We start from the raw sequence: 14402 nt of genomic DNA, 5'->3' as shown, positions 1-14402 counted from the left end.
CCCAGATGGCTGCAGCAGCCACATGTGGGCTAGGCCAAAGCCAGGCACCAGAAACTCCAGCCTGGTCTCCCACATGGATGGCAAGGCCCCTACTACGTAGCCCAATTCCTGCTGCTTTCCCAGGCACATTAGCAGGAAGCTGGATCAGAAGTGGAGCAACTGGGACACAAACTGGCACTCTGATAAGGGATACAAGCATTGTAACAACCGCAGCTTAACCTGCTGTACCACAACACCGGCCCCCTCTACAAACTTTATGAAGTAGCCTCGGGCCTCTCGAAGTTGTCAACAGGTAAACACTGCAGCAGACGTTTGGGAAAGTGTTCTAGAAATTCTTAGGTCCCTTCCAGGTGTTGCTTTCTTCTCTGGAACCTCGGCTAGCTTGGCTCCTCCATGGGAAGCAGCTGTTCTGCAGACCCAAGGGAGAAGACTCAAGACTCTCCCATCCCTCAGCTGGCAGTGACCAAGTGGCACCTTTGACAGCCCCACCCTCTGCACCAGGCCCCCTACAATGCGTTGCTAATGGGCAAGGCAAAACTCCCCTTTCCTTCACAGGAGAGAAAACAAAGATTCACATTTTGATTTACATGTTACCCCATCTGATCATTTATTTCCTGCTTGTAGTTTTTTTTTTTTTTTTCAGGAAAGATTTTTCACTTTAATTCTTTCAAGAATTCCTTCTGGGATTTCATGCATGCTGTTATAAATAATGCTTTCCTTGTTCTGATGGCAAGCGGGTAAGGAGTGGGACAATCTAATAAAAGTTCAGACAGGGTTCACAAGTTTTTCTAATCCCATTTAGAACATTTCTTTCGCAGCCCTCTCTCAGGATCTTGGAGCACGTCACAAAAGCAGACAGGACGCTGCCGTTGTTGCAAATTACTGTCGCATTCTTGGGACAGTCACTCGGTGGTTTGGGGGCAACACAAAACTACACACTGTGAAACAACAAACAATGCGCCATTTGTTTTGTTATTATGCTACTTGGCAACTTGCCCTTACACCCTTGCTTAAATATTTGTGAGCTGGAATGTGATCCTAAGTAGGACATTGGGAGTCAAGATCTCTGCTCCTGCCCACCCAGGAGGCCGTGGTGCCACAGGAAATCTCCACAGATCAAAGTGGGTCAGGCCCCAGGCTGTCCATGGAACCCCCCAAACTGAACTGATGCAAGACTGGAAATTCCATTAGCCGGGGAGTTGATTCAGTACAATGTTTTATTTTCCTCTACCCAAGAGACTACAGCTCTAGTTCCTGCTGTGCTAGGAACCATCTTGGGCAAGTCCCCTAGCCCCGGGTTAGGGTAAGGAGTTAGGCCAGTTCTCGGTGACTTCTAGTGTGCAAGGCTATGGTTCTGTAGTTAGCCATCACCACCATAGCCCTCAAAATTAGCCGTTAACACTGCACTTCGGCACCATTTGCAAAGAATTTCCAGTTATCCCACTTGCACCCAAAGGGGACGTTGGCTCGCTGAGATATTATCAATAATGCCTCTAGAGGCCAATACAACCTTCCCCATTGGACGTCATGTGTTCATTTTGGTGGGTCCTCCCACATTTCCCATTGCTCCAGTCTTCAACACAGGCTCTGTGTTCAGCCAGCAAGCCTACTCGCGGCTCCCTACCCAGGATGCATGCACTCCTGCTTCTTGGAAAGTTTCAAGGGGTTGGCACCGTGGCTCACTTGGTTAATCCTCTGCCTGCAGCACTGGCATCCTATGTGGGCACTGGGTTCTAGTCCCTGTTGCTCCTCTTCCAGTCCAGTTTTCTGTTGTGGCCTGGGAAGGCAGTGGAGGATGGCCCAAGTGCTTGGGCTCCTGCACTCGCATGGGAGACCAGGAGGAAGCACCTGGTTCCTGGCTTTGGATCGGCGTAGCTCCGGCCTTGGTGGCCATTTGGGGGGTGAACCAACAGAAGGAAGACCTTTCTCTCTCTCTCACTGTCTCACTCTATCTGTCAAAATAATAAAAAATAAATAAAAAATAAAAAAAGATTCTCCCCTACTTCCCAAAAGGTCTTGGTAAGGCAAGCTCATGGCCCATTTCAAAGAACTCCCTCTCCCTGGGCAGCCCAGTGACTGTTCTTGTGTTTTTTTTTTTGTTTTTTTTTTTTGTTTTTGTTTTTTTTTGACAGGCAGAGTGGGCAGTAAAAGAGACAGAGAGAAAGGTCTTCCTTTTTCCATTGGTTCACCCTCCAATGGCCGCCGCGGCCGGCGCACCATGCTGATCTGAAGGCAGGAGCCAGGTGCTTCTCCTGGTCTCCCATGTGGGTGCAGGGCCCAAGCACTTGGGCCATCCTCCACTGCACTCCCTGGCCACAGCAGAGAGCTGGCCTGGAAGAGGGGCAACCAGGACAGAATCCAGCGCCCCGACCGGGACTAGAACCCAGTGTGCCGGTGCCGCCAGGCGGAGGATTAGCCTAGTGAGCCACAGCGATGGCCTCAGTGACTGTTCTAGTGCCCCCTACTGTACCTGTGGGAAAACAGCAGACAGGGCTTTCCCCTACTAATGGACTACACATTCCCCAGGGAGCATGCTAATCAGTTATGTCCAGTAGGGCATAGGGGTTTGACTAGGAAGTACCCCATGTCTTCAGTGGACTTCTTGTGAGTGCTGCTGTTATTTGGGGAAATTCTCGATGTATTTCTTTCAAAGAGATCAGTCTTTCTTCCTATCCATCCTCTAATCACTTCTCTCAAACTCTTGATAGAATCAAGCATTAGATTAGGTAGATGGCAACAACATTACCTAGTTGACACTACAGAGAAGAACCACTTAATCAAAGTTATTCTTGCCACTCACGTGGGAGACCTAGATGGAGTTCTTGGCTCTTGGATTTGATCTGGCCCAGGCCCAGCTGTTGGGAGCATTTTGGGAATGAATGGATCGAAGATTCTCTCTTTCTCTCTCTCTCTCTCTCTCTCTCTCTCTATATATATATATATCTTTCTCTTTCTCTTTCTCTTTTTCTCTCTCTTCTCCCCTTCCACCCCCACCTTTCAAATAAATAAATCTTTAAAAAACACAAACTACTAGGATCCACATGTAGCACAAGGGCTCTCTACTTAGGTCAGAAGCCCACTCCCTGGTTTGTCATCTGCAGCAGACAAGGGAAGCGCTCATGGCGCAGACATGGAATTACTCAATCCAGAATGAAGCCAGGGGAGACTTCTTGTGAATGCATTGCAGGGGCATTGTTCTGAAGGTGGCGACTAGCCCCCCATCTCTGGTGGAAAGGAGACAGACTGAAGAAGGAAATGAAACGGGGATAAAAAGAGAACAACAATCAGCACTGCACGGCCATCAGCACAACTTGGTTAAACCACTGAAGCCCAAGGCCAAAAAGAAATTCTGCAGGACCTAAAATAAGTCAAGTTGAGCGCATTCTGTTTTTAAAATACACCAGGGAAAGACCTGTCTCTTTAGCTTGTCATGCTAACTTCCATGACATCTCATAATTTCAGTAATGACCTGTATGGGATAATCTGGTTAAAAACAAAAACAAAAGCACAAAAAAACCCACACACACACACACACACAAAAAAAAAAAAAAAAAAAAAAAACAAAAAAAAACAAAAAACAAAAACCTGTGTTACCCAGGACTGAATATTCCTTAAATCTGTGTGTTTGAAAGGTATTCAAGACAATGAATCCTGGGGAAAATACTAACAGGCCCTTGATGAAATTATCTGGCATTAAAATAACAATGATTTTTTTAAAGATTTATTTATTTATTTGAAAGTCAGAGTTGCACACAGAGAGAAGGAGAGGCAGAGAGAGAGAGAGAGAGAGAGAGAGAGAGAGACATCTGCTGGTTCACTCCCCAGTTGGCCACAATGGCCGGAGCAGCGCCCATCTGAAGCCAAGAGACAAGAGACTCCTCCAGGTCTCCCATGTGGGCGCAGGGGCCCCCAAGGAGTTGGGCCGTCTTCTTCTGCATTCTCAGGCTTTAGCAGAGAGCGGTATCAGAACTGCTGAGCACCTGGGACTGGGACCGGCACCCATATGGGATGCTGGCACTGCAGGCGGCGGCTTTACCCGCTATGCAACAGTGCTGGCCCCTGATTTTATTATTTTAAAGTCCAAGTGGACCCACTGAATCCGCATAACTACAAAATGTATTTCTTTAGTAAGAAATTCAGAGTGCAACACTCTCTGCTCATCAGGTTGTAAACTGTGCAACTTTCCCTGTGGCTTAACAAACAAGTTCTTCTCCTGCAGTGGTAAACTAGGATTTAGCGGGGGGTAAAGAACGTGGGGAGCAAGTATGAATACCCATCAGTGACCAACAGCATGGAGGGCAGCCCTCGAACCCACAGCTGTTCATGCTTAGATCGCAGGTTCTTTCTCACGTGCTGTTGTTGACGTTTGTTTGTTTGAAGACTGCAAAGCATCTTTATCCGTGGGACAAGAGAATGAGGAATGCCCAGCTCATATTCCAAGTGGACCGAAAGACGAAGAAGCTTCCCCGCACCCCCTTCCCTGGAGGATCTACGGTCCCTCTGAGACCTCATCGCATCCTCTCTACTTCTTAACACAGCATTCATTCTTCTCAGTAATGCTCCTCTCGCCTCACCCCTGCTCCAGTTCAAACACCAGTGCTGCCTTCAGTATGGCCAAATTCATTACTTGGGTCTCCAAATGACCACAGCTCACTGTCCAGTCCCCTCTTCTGCATTTCCAAGAGGCACAGGGGCAGGCAGGAGCCTTTCTCCTGAACCCACACCAATGCCCAGCGGGTCCCGAGACCACGGGTGATTTAAAGTCAAGTAATGCAAATCTTGGGCCTTCTAAACGCAACTCACAAAGACCGATGGTGCCTGGGAGGCCACTTCAGCTTGTGGTATTTACTGGGGGAATGAGTGATAGCTTGTTCAGAAGCCAAACATTTTGCTCCCTTGGAAACACACAGGCCAAAGGGCAAGGCCCATTAAGAGGTGGTTAGTTGTCAGAGGCTTCTGGCGGCATTAAATATTGAAGGGGCTCCCGGGCCTCTTCACCGCACCGCACACTGCTCGCTTTGTTTCAGCAGTTTCTCCTCATCTGTTCCTTAAAAATTGATGAAAGGAGCAACTTCAAGGAATAGCTAGACCATAGGTCTGTCTGTATTGTGTGTTGCATCTGTAGCAGGAGGGAAAGAAAGAAAGAAAGAAAGAAAGAAAGAAAGAAAGAAAGAAAGAAAAGAAACAACGCCTGTGAGCTCTTCTCCGTGGAGAAGATTCTGGAACCACTGTGGTCAGACTGTGGGCGCTCAACGACTCCACGGAGGAAGCTGGAATTCTCCTCTGGGATGTGTGGCTGCCGAACCAGGGGGGAGACTCCCTGGCAGAGGCCAGCTGCTTCTGCCTCCCCTCTCACCCCTGAGTGAAATGCATCTCAGAGGGAGCAGGAGGAACGCTGGCGCCGGCCTCAGCATCCTATCTCGTACACTCGCGATTAATTATTGCTCCCCTGAACTCGTTGCTATTTGTAGCCTAGAACGTTTGTTCATTATTGTTTAATGAAGACATTTTTCCAAATTTATTTATTTGTGCTGATTCACTCCCCCCGAGGCCTGTGGTAGCCCCTGATTGGGTGCCTAATTGAAGCCAGAAACAAGGAGCTCAGTGCAGGTCTCCTACATGGGTGGCAGGAATTCAATGGCCAACGCCATCATGGCTGCCTCCCAGGGTGCACATTAGCAGGAAGCTGGGCGCAGAAGCCAGGGCTGGATATCAAACCCAGGCAGCTTTTTTTTTTTTTTTTTTTTTTTTTTTACAGGCAGAGTGGACAGTGAGAGAGAGAGACAGAGAGAAAGGTCTTCCTTTTGCAGTTGGTTCACCCTCCAATGGCCGCCACGGCCAGTGCGCTGCGGCCAGCGCACTGCGCTGATCCGAAGGCAGGAGCCAGGTACTTATCCTGGTCTCCCATGTGGATGCAGGGCCCAAGCACTTGGGCCATCATCCACTGCACTCCCCGGCCACAGCAGAGAGCTGACCTGGAAGAGGGGCAACCGGGACAGAATCCGGTGCCCACTGATCGAGACTAGAACCCGGTGTGCCAGCGCCGCAAGGCGGAGGATTAGCCAGGCAGTTCTTAATCAGCATCTTAATTGCTGGGCCAGACATCTGTCCCTTGGCCATTTACAGTCATAGATGTAAGAATAATGGCTTTTTACTTCAAGGCCAAGTACTGGGAGAATAGTCAAAGACGAGGCTTTATTGCTAACGGTATTTTTGCAGCTACTTTTTTCATCATTCAATCTCCATCTACACATAAGAAGGCAAGTGATTGTCTGTTTTGAAGGGAAAGATCAGAGAGCCGGCCTCGCTCTCTCCTGACACTGGGCTTCCAGGTGAGCAGATCAGCAAAATTCAACTTGAGGCTTCCACTGAGGATGGAGTTTGCCTTTATTCCACTGAGGGAGAATAATAACAAACTATAATACAAGTAATAAAATTCATCGTGATAGAGCCTCATGTTTTTGTAGCACTATTTGCTCTTTCACAGTATGTCCATGTATACTCACTCTACAATAATCATGCCTACCTCAAAATACGGTTGTAAAGATGCAATGAGTTGATATTAAAAATTCTCTTAGAGAGAAACCAGGCCAAGTAGCCTCACATGATGCTGTTTAGGTGATGCTCCTGAAAAGAGACACCTCAGGGTCTAGAAAATCGAGGGTCGTCCCCAGCTGGGGGGAGGGGAAGGGCTTGTTTCAATAGAGCACCAGGGAATTCGGGGGTGGTAGAAGGTTGTGCATCTTTTTTTTTTTTTTTTTTTTTTTTTTTTGACAGGCAGAGTGGACAATGAGAGAGAGAGACAGAGATACAGAGAGAAAGGTCTTCCTTTGCCGTTGGTTCACCCCCCAATGGCCGCCACGGCTGGCGCGCTGTGGCCGGCGCAACGCGCTGATCCGATGGCAGGAGCCAGGTGCTTCTCCTGGTCTCCCATGCGGGTGCAGGGCCCAAGCACTTGGGCCATCCTCCACTGCATTCCCTGGCCACAGCAGAGAGCTGGCCTGGAAGAGGGGCAACTGGGACAGAATCCGGTGCCCCGACCGGGACTAGAACCCGGTGTGCCGGCGCCGCTAGGCGGAGGATTAGCCTAGTGAGCCGCGGCGCTGGCAGTTGTGCATCTTGATTGTGGAGGCAGATAAGTGTCTGTAGAGGAAAAAAGGCAAATTCTACTACAGCTATACTACCTATCACAATGAACATGACACAAATAAATAAAGCTCTTAGAAGAACGCCTGGCATACAGCAAATATGCGATGAATATTAGATGCTGTTCCTCGCCATATTTGATTCTCCACTTATCCCGTAGGGTAGGTCAGGCATATTCTATTACCACAACTAAAGAGATGAGGAAGCTGTAGGCCCAGTCAGTACAGTGGTGGACCCAAGACCACACAGCTAGGAAGTGGTGGAGTCCATATCAGACCCCAGCTCTGGAATACTTGGCCCTCTTTCCATCCTCTTCTGAGTCTGACATGGGGACAGAAGCAGATGTGTTCACGGGCTGCTGTGAACACAGTACTATAGCCTGTCTTAAACAACAGCCATTTACTTTATCATGGTTCTAGAGGTTAGAAGTCCAAGACCACAGTTCTGTTCAGGTTTGGGTGAGAGCTCTCTTGCTGGATTGCTCTGTCCTCACATTTTCCCTCAAAGTGCATGCAAGGTAAGGGAGTGATTTTCCTGTAATCTGATTGTAACAGGAACCCACTCTTATGACCTCACCTAACCTGCATTCTCCTGGGAGGCCTCATTTGCAAATACAGTCACACTGGGGAGTGAGGGCTGCGGATTTTGACAGAGCACAAACATTTTCTCTAACATACTCTTTGTCAATGCTCCCTTTTTGATTCTGATGGGATGCAGGGGAGCAAGAGTAGCTCTGAACCCGAGGAGGGGCCCATTCTAGTCCATATCCTAATACACAGACCTTCCTCAGACCTTCATAGCCTCAAGTGAACTCCGGAGCCCTGCCCCCTCTTCCTCCATAACTCTCAATGGTTTCCCTATTGATCTTAGCAAATAATTCACACCTGCTATTGTTCCATAGTAACCCCCAGAAGCAGCTCCCCCCCAACAGAAACCTGAGGGTGAGGAATCTCTCTCTACCCCTCACCCATTGAGCAGCTCAGGGAGAGTGAGGAGCCCCCGGAACTCCCTCAGTGAGGTGCAGACAAAGGTAGGATTGCTTCCAAGTCCATGGGTCCCCTCAAGGTCCCTCTTTTGTGGCTTCTATTGTCCAGTGACAGTGAGAAGGTCCCCTGCTTATGCACTATATACAGTTAAAGGAGCCAGAGACCCCTTGGTCTTTTGTGGTTCCATCTTAATTTACATTTGCCTCTAATCAGGAACATTTGAGCCTGTTCCCCATAACGTTTGAGAGTCACGGGAAGGTCTAGATGTCAGAATTGGTCATCATCATCATAAAGTGATAAAGTGAAACTAGACAATAGCAATATACCCTTCTTCTTTGCTCCTTCCAATCTGTGCCCCTGTAACTCTTTCCAGTGGCAACAGGGAGCTTCTTGAATGGATTAAGGGGAGGACCAGCCTTTGAAAGGACCGGTCCACTGAGCGGCCCTGCAAGTGGGTATGCGGCTTATGTCCCACTCAGCAGTGGGAAGTGGCATGGTCCAGTGATGCACCCATCATCTAGTTGCTATTCCTAAGTGTTCAGTGGTACTGTGTTTTCAATGGCCACTTGGGCATTATGCTTTTTAACCTAAGAGACTATCTGACTTTCGGCATTGGAGCTCAAAGTATTGTACCCTTTCACGTCCAAGAAGTCACAGGGATTGAAAGGCTACTGAGAAAAGTAACCCAGAAAGCAGGAGCAAAGTCAGGCCATTGTCTATGCTACAGTGATTGCATTATATTGACTTAGTACCAAATTCCAAGTGCAGTTGTGCCTATGAAAATAACACAGGTGGGTCAGTATTCCAGGTAGTTTTAGGAAAGGAAGAAAACAGCAGTTTGTCAACTGCATGGGAGAAGAAACAAGAACAAAAGCATCTCTGTTGAAATAAGATTCCAGGATCAGTTGCAGCTGCTACTACCCTGGGTGTGCCCTGTCCAACAAGTGGACAATCCAGACCCTGCTGGAGCCTACATTCCACCATTAACCAGAGAGGAGGACTTAAGCGAGTTAGAAATGGATGAAGGCCTCTTTCCTCCCAACTCGGGAGTTCAGAAACTGATGACTTTGTCCCCATGAGCTTAATAACAGGAGGACTTCCACTTTCTCTGGGAAGCCCCAATCTCACCCCATCGTGGCCCTTTTCTGCTGTTTCTTGTGATGTATGCAGTTGTAGAAATGGTCCCCTTGGCTGTAAAAGACCTCGCGAGTTCTTAGGATTACCTCGAGAGTTAAGAAATAAGAGCAACCCTCAGTTACTGAACACCCATGTGGCCACGTCATGCTGTGTGCTAAACACGTGATCTACATGTCAACAGCATTCTTGGCGCTCTTCAGATAGACCTGCAGGCAACATTCACCCTTAAAGTGCACACATTCATAAGAAGCAACTGTTGTGCAGTTCTGAGACTGGAATTCAGTTTCTGACCAACAACTCGGACCTCTAGTGAACACTGAAGCTCAGTGTTATGGAAAGTCATTCAGTGCCATCCTGTGCTTCTCAGACTTTTCCAACAAAATGCCCTCATACTGCAGAACCAAGAAAACGGTTAAAGGAATTCCGAGTAACTGAGCCACGTCTGGAGACTAACTCCAGGTGTTTACAGCAAGTATGAAATTATTTCAAAGTCTTATATATCATCTTTAACAAATGAGTATTGCATTAGATATCAAAAATATTATAAAAAAGCAACGCTGTGTTCCCCGGTAAGTTATTAAAATTGTTGTTCTGTATCCATGGACCATGCTTATTTTGCTGTTTCAGGATCCCTTGTTATGGGATCACTGGGGGCATAGGAGAATGGGCATTGGAGCCAGCAGAACCAGTTTCCTGCCCTAGTTCAGCCATTTACTAAGTGGGTGCAAATAAATTACTTAATGGCTTGCGTCTAAACGGGAATACAACCCATAAGCCTACAGCAAGCCTAAACGCTTCCCCCAACAGGCTAAACTCTTAACAGAACTGCTCTGTGGCTGGGAATCAGCACAAGAAAACATTCAGACAATGGAAAGGATGGAGGGATGGTGCAAGTTTAGACAGGAAGATTGGCAAAGTCTTTTCTGATATCTAAGCAGATATCTGAGAAGATAAAAGAACAATTCATACAAACTTCGGGGAGAAGTGCGTTTTAACCACTGGGATCAACAATGCAAAGGCTCTGGGGTAGGAACAAGCTCAGTCAGTTTGAGTAGCAATGAGGTGAGGTTTACCTGGAGCCTTCATTGGTAGGGTGTTATGTCATGGGCATAGCTACATTAAGGGCACATACAGCTATATATCTGTATCTGATTCATAGCCATTTTTTTTTCATTTATTTTGTTTGAAAGAGTTACAGAGAGAGGGAGAGGGAGGGATGGAGGGAGAGAGGGAGGAAAGGAGAGAGGGAGAGAGAGAATCGTCCATCCGCTGGTTCACTCCCCAAATGACCACATCAGCCAAAGCTGAGCAGATCTGAAGTCAAGAGCCAGAAGCTTCTTCCAGGTCTCCTACATGGGTGCAAGGTCCCAAGCACTTGGTCCATCTTCTGCTGCTTTCCCAGGTGCATTAGCAGGGAGCTGGATCAGAAGAGGAGCAGCCGGGACTCGAACCAATGCCCATATGGGATGCCAGTGCTTCAGGCTGGGCTTTAACCCACTGTACCACAGTGCTGGCCCCTCTACGTTTTATTTATATCTTTACTCCTATAGCTAAATAATTTGCTACAACTAGATAGTATTTTAAAGCAAGCTACCCACTATTATGGGGTTTTCCAACAAACACATAGTCTGGGACCTAGCTCCATGTTACTGAGTACAGAAATCCAGCCATAGTCAGAACCAAAGTCCAACACAACAATGGGAGGCAGATGTTTCTAATCCTCCAACCTCACTTTTTCCTGTCTGAGTTTTGCCTCTTCCCCAAACCTACCTGGTGGCCTGGCATAAGCCACCTCAATCGATCACCAGCCACTCCTTCCAAATCCTGTTTGGGACAAAGTGGCCCCTTCTCTGATCCAGACATCTGTCTGATGATGGCAGCATTGCACCACATCATTACCCAATGCTTTCTTTGCAGGAAGTGATGAGCCCTAGGAAATAAACTGAATCTGACAACACAGGAGCCCTATAGCAACTGGAAAAAGAGGAAGGGGCGGCAGAGTGTTCCTACTATGCCTGCTGCCTTCCATAACCCAGGTACATCCGGGTTTCTTGCAGCTTGGATGCCCAGGGTGTTTAGTTACATCCCTCTGGGACTTCGGCTTTAGGCTTTGTTCCGATGGTCTCCACACCTAACTTCCCTCAATCAGTTCTTGGGTAGGAAACTCCCAGTACATTCCCTTGTTTTTCCTGATCACTTCCCCAATATTCCATCAGTTATTGGACCACATCTCTACTGAGGTCGCACTTTGACTACCAGGCAGTTTGAGCTGTCTTTGAGGAAGGAAGCAATGCTTGTGCTATCCCAGGGGAGGAAGCATTTCCTAACCCTCGAGTCCTCAATGATGAGCAGTTAACATTCACTGTGCATCTTCCTTCCTGAGTTCCAATCCCTCTGTCAACCCCTATCATCATTTTTCTACAAATTCCATTCCGAGGTCTCTATTCCTTATAATCACATTTTGTTTATACCAAAGCATCTACTTAGGTACAGATAATTGGCATTTAGGATACTCTATTTACTGGTTAATATCTACTTGAATCCATTTATGGAAATAGCTTTCCTGAAACACAAAAAGCTCTTTAAGCACCAGAATCCATCCTCTGAACACAGACTAATAATTCTCTTTAGCTCTGAATTTGTCTTTGGAGATACAGACAAGAACACTCCAGAGAAAATGGCCGGGCTTAAACGAAACGAACAGACGAATTAATGGAAAACTATAGGGGAAGGCAGAGATGATTCCCATCTCAAGAATCTTTGGCTTTTCAACAGTTTCTCCCCTTTTCCAATGGTGGTTTGGCCTCTGCTTACCCAAGGAGTAAATGTCCTCAAATGTCATCTTCTTGTTGAGTCCCTGTCCCTCCCTTCCTCTGTCCTAACCCCTTAAATAACGCCCCCCAACACTGCCAACCACTACAGTTTTGCTCAGTCTAAAGCCCTCAGGATCATCATTGTTGCCTTTGGAAATTTCCCTTATGCCTCTGCCCGTGCTGTCATCAGATTCTTTCAGCCCGAACTAAGTGCAGAGACTTCCCCCATTTGCACTGTCCTCTAGGTGGTCCAAGTCCCTGCATCCCTTCCCCCAGCCAGCTGCAGTGGCCCCCTAACCAGTGTGCCCACTTCCACACTTGCTCCCCATTCATCTGCTCCCCACACAGCAACTGGAGTGTCCTCTTAAAAATGTAAATTTACCCTCTAGTCACTTCCCTTGCTTACAATTTCTCCCTGGCTTCTGCTGTATTTAGAATAAAACTCAAACAGTGGAACAAGACCCTTAACTTCCTACCTGAGCTGGGTGCAGTTCCCCCTCGGTCCTCCTCTCCCGTGGTTCATCAAGTGCTGGCCACAAGGAGTGTGGTGGCTAAATAGTCGCAATGGATGACTGAGTGAATTCCTCACCTTTCAAGGAGCCACGGTTCTTCTAGGACAAGCAATCTCTGGAAGATTCCCCCACCACTATTATCCCACCTTTTCCTGCTTTCGAGTGATGCTGGAAGCTTCTAGTGACTTAGCTCAAGTCACCTGCTCTGCCCTCATCTCTACCTCTCTTATTGGCAGGTGTGCAGTAAAGAGAAGAAGGAGATGTATTTGTCTCATGTCAGAAGATATATGCTCCTGGGATTTGTATCTTGAGGCATTTGGACCACAAAACAGTCTTGCAGAAGGGACACACACACACACACACACGATAGATTATAGAAATAAAGATAGAAGATAGATGACTGGGAGCCAGTGCTGTGGCGTGGTGGGTTAAGCCTCCACCTACAGCACCAGCATCCCATATGGGAGCCAGTTCAAGTCCCGGCTGCTCCACTTCTAATCCAGCTCCTTGTTGATGCCTTGGGAAACCAGTGGAAGATGGCCCAAGTACTTGGGCCCCTGCAGCCATGTGGGAGACACGGAAGAAGCTCCTGGCTCCTGGGTTTGGCCTGGCCCAGCCACAGTTGTTACAGCCATTTGAGGAGTGAACCAGCAAATGGAAGACCTCTCTCTCAGTCTCTCTCTCTCTCTCTTTCTCTCTCTCTCTCTCTCTCTCAGACTGTAACTCTGCCTCTCAAATAAATAAATCTTTTAAAAAAGAAGATAGATGATTGACAGGTTAGGAGGAAGGAAGGAAGGGGGAGGGAGGGAGGAAGGGAAGAAGAGAGAGAAGGAAGGGGAGATAAGAGAAGGAGAGAATAGGGAGGGGAAGGAGGGGGGAAAGAGAAAAGTAAACTATCTCTTATATAAATGTAATATCTTATATTTGTATATTATATTACATAATACATCTATGTATTATAACATAATATACTACAATATATAAATATATTAAATAATCATATATATTATTATATAAAATATAACATTATAAAATATACAATATATTGTATATTTATTGTATTATATAACATACCATACAAAATATTATAATTTATAATATAATATATCATCACATATAATATATAAATATTATAATATATAATAGTTATATTATAATTATATAATTAAATTATAATTATATAATATATTATGTATTATATGTAATATATTATTTTATATTTATATAATGCTATATAATATGTAATATAATATATGGTATATAATATATTATATATTATTATATAATAATATAGTATATTGTCTTTATATACTGTAATATATTATGCTATATTATTTACACATTATAATATGCATTATACATATTATATATTTATATATTATTTATACATAAATATATATTATTTTTATATTTATATTTACAAAGCATATACACAATTATATATTTTATTATATATAGCATATATTATGTTAAAATATATAATTTATATGCAAATATATAATATGTATGCATAATATATATTATAATGTAGAAATATAATATATAATTAATATAAATGTATATTTATAAACTGAGAACCACAGTTTAGCACAATTTAGCATTATAGTATATAATCTATAATACATAATATGTAATTATACATATGTAATTATAATAGTATAATATGTATTATACTATATAAATATAATTCATATGTAATATAACTATATGAATTTCAACTGAGAGCCACAGTTGAGCACTAGTTAGCACCCTGAGTGGGGGGGTAAGACCTTGCCTTATCCTAGGCCCCCAACCTCCTCTTCCATTTG

The 14402-nt window shown here is 45.6% G+C and overlaps 1 protein-coding gene across 5 annotated transcripts in view; it reads right to left on the bottom strand.

Moving 5' to 3' along the window:
• NTRK2 (neurotrophic receptor tyrosine kinase 2) overlaps positions 1 to 14402 on the bottom strand; it is a 397538-nt gene that overhangs the window by 16107 nt on the left and 367029 nt on the right. The gene's annotated exons all lie outside the window — the stretch shown is intronic.

Source organism: Oryctolagus cuniculus, chromosome 1 (genome assembly GCF_964237555.1).
Source record: "Oryctolagus cuniculus chromosome 1, mOryCun1.1, whole genome shotgun sequence".
NCBI lineage: Eukaryota > Metazoa > Chordata > Mammalia > Lagomorpha > Leporidae > Oryctolagus > Oryctolagus cuniculus.
The sequence above is the reverse complement of the archived record's forward strand: the minus strand, read 5'-3'. Positions and strand labels throughout refer to the sequence as shown.